Source organism: Fukomys damarensis, unplaced genomic scaffold, assembly GCF_012274545.1.
Source record: "Fukomys damarensis isolate Sample0158 unplaced genomic scaffold, DMR_v1.0_HiC HiC_scaffold_25, whole genome shotgun sequence".
Taxonomy (NCBI): domain Eukaryota; kingdom Metazoa; phylum Chordata; class Mammalia; order Rodentia; family Bathyergidae; genus Fukomys; species Fukomys damarensis.
The window spans coordinates 3418506-3428019 of NW_022900937.1; the positions used below are offsets into that span (position 1 = coordinate 3418506).

At 53.3% G+C, this 9514-nt stretch overlaps 1 long non-coding RNA gene across 1 annotated transcript in view; it reads right to left on the reverse strand.

Annotated features, from left to right (window-relative positions):
• The window catches only part of LOC104874496, a 28238-nt gene extending 24487 nt beyond the window's left edge, over positions 1-3751 (reverse strand). Inside the window, exons 1-2 of the long non-coding RNA XR_783751.1 lie at positions 3566-3751; positions 2784-2909 (exon numbers count right to left, since the gene is read on the reverse strand). This is a non-coding gene — a long non-coding RNA (uncharacterized LOC104874496). The remainder of the gene's footprint in view (positions 1-2783; positions 2910-3565) is intronic.
• Between the last annotated feature and the right edge of the window lie 5763 nt (positions 3752-9514).

Below are 9514 nucleotides of genomic sequence, written 5' to 3' on the forward strand. Positions count from 1 at the left end.
TTTTTTTTTTTTTTTTTGTTATCAGGGATTGAACTCAGGTCCTTGGACTTGCAAGGCAAGTGGTGGAACCACTGAGCTAAATCCCCAGCCCAAGTTTATCCCTTCCTAATGAAGTCATGACTGAGAAAAACATTACCAAATGTTTTTTCCCCACTACCTGTGTAATGGGGATTGAACCCAGGGCCTTCACACTGATCTACTTCCAGCTCTCTATTTTTTGAAACAGGGTCTCACCAAGTTGCCCAAGATGGTCTTGAACTTGTGATCCCTCCTCCCACCTCCCAGAGTGCTAGGATTACAGACACGCACCAACTCCCCCAGCTACCACATGGTTCTTAATACAGAATATACTTTGCACTGATATTTTTAGTGTTGCTAAAATCAGAATATCTGCTATCTTCCTAGACTTTGGCAGAATTAGAAAATAAGGAAACACGGTTACCTTATCAAGTAGTAATGTTGATATGGAATACTGAGTTTCATATATCAAACAGCAATACTGATTTTCTACATAGACGCTTGGAGGGTAGAATCCCAATCAGGTTGCTGAGCAGCAGGGCCCTGGTCTTGCAGCAGCTTCTGCAAGGCAGGTGCCTTGTTTCTCCTCAGCTTATATGAGTTAAAGGGTTAGCTTTGAGGAGCTGATGGAGGAGGCCACTCCTTCATGTCTTTCTTGGCATAAATATTGCTCCAAAATCATTTAGTGTAAATAAGGAAGTGGTAGAATGAACTGCAGAAGGGCAGAGGAACCCGGTCCTCAGGGAAATACCTGAAAGCTGGGAGAATGTAAAGGGTGCAGGCCTCCAAACCCTTCCCCAACACCTCCTACATCACCACGTCCGCTGAATTCTTGCCAGCAATGCCTCTTGTCTTAGTTACTTTCTCATTGCACATGATACCCACAAGTTAAAGGAGGAAAGGTTTATTTTGTAGAAGTTTCAGTCCATGGCTGCATGGCCCCAAGGCAGGATACCTGGCATAGGGGTCACAGAGGAGAAACGGTCCATGGCAGGGCAGGCAGAGGCAGTAGAAACAAGCAGAAAGCTTCTCTTTCCCTTTTATCCCCCCAGGCTACAAGCCTTTCATACGGGCTTCCTTAACCACACTCAGAACTATGCTAAACCAATTTAGTTATTACACACCCTTAATCCCATATCACACACTCTAACCCCAGCATCACACACCCATGACCCACTGACCTCTCAAAAGACCCACCTATGAGCACATGAGGCTTTGAGGAGATATTCAAATATGAGCCATAACACCTCTGAAGGGAGAGTTGAGCATTTCTGGTCCAGTTAAAAAGTATAGGTGGACTAAGCCACCTGCATGGTGATCTAAGAAACCCTTCAAAGTTGCTTCTCTACAGAATTAAATCTTTCTCCTCATTTTTATGTGTCCTACTCTTCCACCTGATTGGTCAATTTGTCCTATTCTACTGACTTTTTAAGAAAGTACATGGTTTAAATTATATCTGGATGACCCCAAACCCTCATGAGCCTGTAGGTGAGTTTTTGAAAGGTAACTGGAAGATGGGGTGGTACGGCTGTCTCACTCCCAGGAGGTGGGGCTTGGTAAGAAGAAGGGGTCACTGGGAGCATTTCCCTTCCTTCCTGGCTCCTCCCTTTACTTCCTCCTTCCTGGTGGCCATGACTTGGGCAGCTCTTCCTCCGCTGTGCCCCTCTGCCAGTCCCCCCTGCCATGGAGCCAGCCAACTATGGCTGAAACTCTGAGCCTAGATAAACCTCTCCTCCTGTAAGTGTGAGTGTTGGTATTGTGTCCCAGCAGTGAGAAAGGGATTTAGAAGTACAAACTTTTTGAGGATTTAAAATTTCTGCCAAGATTCACTGTCACTACTGTCTTAAATATTTTAATCACATACTACTGTTTGATTCTTAGGTTCTCTCTACATTTTCTCACCAAAGTCCTAATTTTATCACTATAAATATATCTAAGCATGTATGTAAACTTGACTTTAATTCTCTCATAGGGATAAGATAAAATACAACTGCAAAAGATATGCAAAAACTCATTTATAAAGAATAGACCCAACACATCTGGTTTTTATACTATTTTAAATTGGTGGATCATTTCTTTATACCATTGGTAGAACTAGGCAGCTTCCTGAAGGAATGTGAAATCAGATCTGTAGTCTACCCCTTACACTTGGTTAAATTATCTTACATAAAAGACTTAAATGTTAAGAAGAAAGAACCTAAGGGAAAAAGATCATGACAATTTTTAAAAATATAATCATGAAATGCAGAAAGCCTTTCCAAATGTGGTATACAATTCAGAAAAGAAAGAAGGGAAAGGTTGAGAAATGCATTTGTAAAAGCTCTGAGATTTTAAAAACCATTTGGGTTTGGATGTGTGAATGAGGATCAGCAAGCGCCTCGTGTGTTCTGTGTGTGTGAATGGCGAGGGGCTCTCCAGTCACCCCAAGTCCACCCCTGTTAGAAAGCTTGCTCGCCTCTCCCCCAACCTCATTTGTACCAGAAGCTGCAGAGAAGGGAGAGCAGAAAATGGCCTCGGGGACACCGTGAGGAGCAGTGGGACGGCTGGGCACAGCACCCTGCCTTGAGAATCTTGGGGAGCAGCAGCCCCACCTGCAGCCCCAACCACTTCAGCTCCCAGGAGCCCGCGGCTAAGATCTGCATACACTAAGGCTCCGATCCTCAGCCAGGGATGTTTGAGAAGAGGAAGGAAAGAGTGTGAACTTAGGAGGCGCTCTAGGGAAGGCGTTTCACTTGGTGTCAGAAATCACGGTGACTGGGACTTACCCACGGGCCGCGCTTGCCGTTCAGAACAAGGTGAATTCACTGTCCCAGGCTTCGGGGGTCCTGGGGAGACACTAGACACAGAAGCGGTGACTCTCACGTGTAGGAGGCCAGCAGTGGCTGTCCCTGCTGGAAAGATGCACCTGTTAGGACCAGCGGCGCCTTGGCCCTGAGTGGGGCGCCCGAGGGGAGAGGGGGCGGGCTCCGCGCCCCACCCGCTGCTCCTAGAGTTCAGGCCCACAGGGGCTGTGACTGTGATTCGACCAGAGATCCGAACAAGCTGAAGAAAACCGGAGCATAAAAGCCGATGATGGAGGGGTTTGGAGGAGTCCAGATTAACCAAGAAAAAAGTGATTTCTTCGCTTCCCGCCTGCCCCTGCCACCGAGGGTTGAGCGCATGGCAGAACAAGTCGCCTGCTGTCTCTGGGCAGGAAGGTAAATCACGCGGCAAGGGTGGCAAAAGCTAAGCTGCAAGCAGGTCCACTCTGCTCTGCTCCATGCCTGCTCCGGGGGGCTCAAAGGGACAGAAAGGCTCAAACAGGCTCCCTGCCTGTCCCGAGCTGCCTCGCTGTTCGCCTGGTCGGCACCCACTTTCCAGAAGGAAAAGAACTCAGGCCAACTGGAGAGGGAGCGGAGTCCCCCGCTGAAAGCTTTCTCTGGTAGCTCAGCGGGTAGAGCTCCAGCAAGTGTGAGGCTGGAGGCCAAGGAGGCGGAGCGTTTGTGAATCTAACTGTTTTCTAGATTCCTTTCCTAGTTTGCTACTGCTGTAGAGAAAAGCTACTGACCGTATGTGTGGTGCTGGGGATTGAACCCAGGGCCTTCGCACTGAGCTATATCCCCAAGCCCTTTTACTTTGAGACGAGGTCTCCCTGAGTTGCTAAGTTGTTGTTCTGGTTTCTATCCACATGTCCCACAAAGCCTCCTACGCTCATAGGTGGGGCTTTGGGGAGGCGATCGGCTCATGGGGCTGACACTCACAGTGGATCAGTGCACTGATAGGTTTATAGCTATGTGACGTTGGGAGCTGGAGCCTGGTTGGAGGAGGCGGTCACTGGGGCGTGGCCTGGAAGGGTCCATCTCGCTCCCTTCTCGATTTCTCTCTGCTCCCTGCCACCATGCCCTGAGCAGCTGTCCTCTGCCGTGCCCATCCTTGGAACCAGCTGTCTATGGACTGAAACCTCTCCTTTAATTTGTGGGTACCGGGTACTGTGTCCCAGCAACAAGAACGTAGGAAGACTGTTGTCCAGGCTGGGTTGGAATTTGTGAGCCTCTCGCCTAAGCCTCCCAGAGTGCCAGCTACTGATTCTTTTCAAATGTCCATTTTGTAACCTTTGACACTTTATTTATCTTACAGTTCCCACCCACCATTAGGGGAGGGCTGATCCTGGAGAATTAATTTGCTAACAAATTAATTTGCTCCTCCTGGGCCCCATGCTTGAGTGGAGAGAGAGCCACAGGCGTGTGAGCAGGACACCTCCGCGTGGACTCAGTGGTAAGGCCCAGGTGGGACGCAGCAGCATCCCCCGGCCTGTTTGTTCCCACCACAAGCATGGCATTGTTCAACATGGAATAAGGTCAAGAGACAAATCCTACGCAGGAGCCCCAAGCCCTGAGAGCAGAGTGGCAAATGCCAGGACCTCGAGGCTCTGGCCTTCGCCTGTGTGCATCGAGCATCAGCAGACAGAGCTGGATCCACACCCCTGACTTGAAACCCAGAAGACACAACCTCATGGAGAGGGTCACGTCTTATAAAGCTGATGAGTTGATTTTAAGGAACAGTCTTTCTCCCAAGGCTGTGCCAGGTTTCCTTTTAATCGAGTCTGTCTCTCTTCTCTTCCACAAATATAAATGCAGCAGCTTCAGGGAACGCCACAGGAGATATTCGTTCCTCCGTAAAGCAGCTGTCATCAAGAGACACAATACCCAACCCCCACAAGTCAAAGGAGAGAGGTTTATCTTGGCGCGCAGTATGCAGAGATTTCAGTCGGTCATCAGCTGGCTCGAAGGCGGGCAGCATGGCCGGGGAGAGCTGCTCGTGGAGACAGGGAAGCAGAGAGGGATCAAGGAGGGAGGAGGGACCGACCCCGCACCCAGCCATAAACCTGTCAGTGGACTGGGCTGGAGATTTAGCTCAGTGGTTCTGTTGCTTGCCTTGAAAGCACAAGGACCTGAGTTTGATCCCAGTTAGCACACCCCCCAAAAAAAACCCAAAGCCCCACCCTTGAGCACGGGGGCTTTGGTTGCATCTGGACAAACCCTAACAGCATGTCACAGTCAGAAGAGCACTGCCTTTGGAACCAATCAGATCTACATTTGATAATAAGTCTGCTTTTGCGTCTTAAAGACTCCTTCCCAAGCTGAAGTCATGAAGATACAGCTGCATTTCAGTGCTCAAGGGGACTGGCTCCAAATGGTGTCAGATTCGTCATAACCCATGCATGCCCTCCTCTGTACTGTAAATGATCACTAGGTTGCTTCCCAACACAATTCAAATGCCATGTAAATAGTTGCTGCATTGCACCACTCAGGCAGAACGACCTGAAAAGGTTTGTACACATTCAGTGGAGCCACGGGATTTTCCTGCACATTTCCTATGCACGGCTGGCTGAGCTCACAGAGGTGGACGTGGTGGGCCACTGTGTACTGCAAGTTTCTTCTAAAAGCTCTCCAGTCTTTCCCCCTGGAGTATTAATCTGTCTACTGCTGGCTTTTGTGTGGGGAGCTGTCTGATTTCTTAACCTGATGTTAATTATATGGCTGTCTCCTTATTTATTAAAGTATGTATTTAGATTTTACTCAATTTCTATATGTAGCTATTATATTAGTCTGTTTCTCCCCCCACCCATCTCCCCTGACTCCCAAGCCCCAGCTTTCCCATGTATAAAATGGATCTATGCTGGCGTGGTGGTGCACACCTGTAATCCTAGCACTCGGGAGGCTGAGGCAGGAGGACTGCAGTGAGTTTGAGGCCAGCCTGGGCTACACAGTGAGTTCAAGGCTGGCCTGGAGTACATAGTGAGACCTTGTCTCAAATAACCAAAATAAAAATAAAATTCCTTTTTGAAAAGTACATTGTACCTAATACCTGTACTACAGACTCAGATGTGCCTCCTCCTACAGCCCCGGAAATGCCGCCACGGACAGAGCTTGCACAAGAGCAGACTGGCCGACTTCCTCCCCTCCCCTGCAACCTGAGTGGCATCACAGCCAGGGTGAGAGGAGCCGGAAGCATCCTTGTGTTGGTCACACAATCCTGGGCCTGCACAGGGAGGTCACCGCGGGTGTGGGGTGAATGACGCCGGCTGCGCTGGAGGGCTCCCCTCCCTCCCTCTGTCCTTGGGTCGCGGAGACTGAACCCCAGCTTTGACCCGCTGCTGAACACTGTCAAAGTGGGGGTGGAGTTTTGAAGAACTCGTCCCGGACCGCGGTCCCTGTACCAAAAGGCCACCGAGCTCCCGTCACACGTGTCCTCTGAGGACCCAGGAAGGAACAGCCAAAGTCGGTCCCTTAAAAGTAAACACTCAAACACTACGGTAAGATGTCATGAGTTATCATCAAACACCCCCACATCTTCTAGGCCCTTCAGATGTACGGCTTTGTCTGCCTTCACATGGCAATGAGTTTTATTTTCACCCCCACTGAATGCTGGGGTGTTCACCACCGCACAACTAGTAAACCAGGGACACGCTGACTAGGTCTGCACCAGGACGGCTATGGCTGGAAAGACGCACACACCCTTGCCTGCTCATCTGCCCGCCTTGGCCTTCTGCAGCCCGCGATGCCCAGGACCCGAGCCCAGGGCCACAGGTTAATCTGTCACAGTGAGCGTGAGTGGGAGACAACTGAGGAGGAGGAGCGTGGGCCTCACACCCCGGCGGTGGCGCCAGCATTCTACACCTGAAGGAAATAAAATCACCCGCTGGACACAAAACCAGCCTCCTGCTGAGCCGTGGAGGAGTAGCTGCCTCTGGACATAGAGCCTGCCTGAGGCCTCCGGACTGTCTCTGCAGGCGCTGGGATGGGAGCAGGGGCCAGAAATTTGAAGCCTGGATGGACTCAGGGGCACTGGGGACAGAGGGGGGTGGGCAGGGGAAGCGCACTTCGCGCACCTGGGGCAGAAGGAATCAGGAAGGTGAGGGAGAGCTCTGCACCCCCAGGCCCTGTTGGTGGTTCTGTCCTAGGCTAGTCTGGCTGTAGAGGCAGTGAGGACAGCCCCTCTCCTCCATAGTACTTGCCAGTTGCTCCAGAGCTCCGGCCACCCTTCCCTGTCCTGTGTGCACTGAATCACAACCCCAGGCCTCCATCCCAGCCACGGAGCAGGGCCGCGTCTGCGGTGAACGGCAGGGCTAGCACCCGTCCCTCTCAAGCACAACCGAGGCTCCTGCGTGCTGTGGGGTACAAAGGCCCACACTCAGGTCACCCCAGAAGCCCGGTGGCCCGGAGAGTAACAGAGGCTGGGACCCCGACAGCATCACTGCAGGGGCACAGCTGGCGGGGGCTGGGAAAGGTGCTGGGCGGGGCGCCAAGCCTCCTGCCCTCCGCGCCTGGGCCGGGGACACCCTGGCCACCTGCGGCACCAGCAGCTGCCATCCCTTCGCTGTCTCCATTCCTACAGTGCCCAGGACATCCACTAACTCCACCAAAGACAAAAGCCTAAGCCGCGGAGTCTGGCTCCTGACCCACGCTCTCGGGCATCAGAACTACAGGAGCTGCAGGGACTGAGCTCAGCACTCTGGGACTGACTCAGTCTGCCGCCCAGGAACCCCAGTTCGTCTGATGCCGCTGGTCGACACATTTTCTCTTCTTTTGTAGCACTGAGAACTTAGTCCAGGGAGCCAAGATAGTGTCTCACTCAGTTGCCCAGGCCGTCCCTGAACTTGAAGTTGTCCCGCCTCAGCCTCCTGAGTAGTCCTCCGGCCCTACGGCACATCAGCCAGGGTGGGGAGCCCGTGCACATATGCCACCGCCCGCTGTTATGGTGAAACCTCTCAAAGGTTCACCCCCATCACACTCCTGCACACTGTCTCGACACAGCAGACACCCAAGGAAAAGGAGTGAGAGGAGCAGAGGGGAGAGAAGAGGGGCCGAGCCTAACCTAAGCCAACCCTAACAGCAGCAGGAGACACAGGGCTCAGGGACAGCGACAAGGGAGAGGAGGCTTGGCCCTGTGAGTAAAGCCCTGCAGGACATATCTGCCCACGGCAGGGGGTGGGAGTGAGCAACGCCGGCCGGTGGGGCTTCGAGGCAGGGCCAGCGCCAGCTCTGGGGGCAGAGGCGGTGGCTGGCCAGCAGGGAAGGCCCTGCCCAGAGCCTTCTTCCGGCCCTGCCAGCTGTTCTGAGCTCAGTTTTAACAGCCACAGCCAGAGCCTCCACTCACTCTCGCAGAATGCAGAGTCCTGCCTGCAGCGGCAGTGGGCCGAAGGACAATGCGGTCCCAAGGCTGTGGACACAGCCAGGCGGGCAAGGCTTGGAGGCCAGGTCCATCCTCCTGCGTGGGCAGAAGGGAACCTGGGCCTGGGACAACAGCTGAGGACGCAGGAGGCCGGGCCGTGTCCCAGCTACTCAGCCACGGCCATCGGTAACCGTGAGACATGGGGACACTGCCTGCCCCCCACATATCTGCACTGAAGAAATACCGAGCTCCCAGGAGCGCACAATCTTTCATCCAGACACACTCGTGTCCTGACAGCCCTCGGAGCCTGCTCACTGCCGAGGCAGAATGACATCCTCACTGACAGGGGCCAGGCCTCAGCTCCTCCTGCTTCTCCTCCGTCTCCACCACAGCCTAAATCGCGTCAAACTCAAGGGACACAGATGAGCAGGGACTGGGGTTGGACCTAACCTGGGTTTCGTCTCCCAGCCAAACAGATGTAGAGGAAACTGAGGTCAGCCCAGGGCAGCCTTGAAACAACGTGAGCAAGGTTACCAGCAGGGGCACTGATGCACGTGAGACATGTTATTCAAAATCCAAGACCACGCTTCTCAAATGCCCCATCGCTAAGAAGTGTCTGTGCTCTTATGAAAAACACAAATCCCCAGTCATCTGCCACCAAAATTACATTTCTGTAGCGCTATAGTAGGCAAAGTCTGAAAATGTGTATTCCCCACGTCCTTAACTGCCCTTGGACCACGGTCGGGTGATGGCTGCGCCCTCTCTGGTTGAGGGGACTTGGATCCACCTACAGATATTCACTGGGCTTCCAGTGTGTAGCAGGCACAGCTGGGTGACCTGGGAGGACAAGGTCCCCGCCACTGGGGGAACCCGGGAGAGGCAGGAAATTTCCTTGGCGCAAGCAGCTCCCCCAGGAACGAGCCCCCTCCATAGGCTCCAGGGTCGCCTTGTGAAAGAGACGCCGCCAGCAGCCTCCCGCACAGGATGAAGTTCGGTGTGCCGGGCTGGTGGTGTCTGCGCCGCTGTCACGACGACGTCCTGGGCCACGAGGCCTGAGAAGGAAGCCCCTCCGTCCCTGACAGGCGACAGCTCCAGCTCTGCACCTCCAGACCTGCAGGGGGACAGAGCAGGTTCTCCCTGGGCTGTGGGGCTGCTGTGGAACAGAGGCTGTAATTACAGCAGCAGGCGCAGGCAGCTCTCTGCAGGCCCGCGGCACTGCTGCCCCGTCCCAGGGACCAAGCGTGTCTCCACCTAACCCACCCGAGGACGACGGCCAGCTCCAGGCGGAAGCGCAAAGTGCCCATTGTGAGTAGGAGGATGCGGCCTTTCCAGCCACTTATGG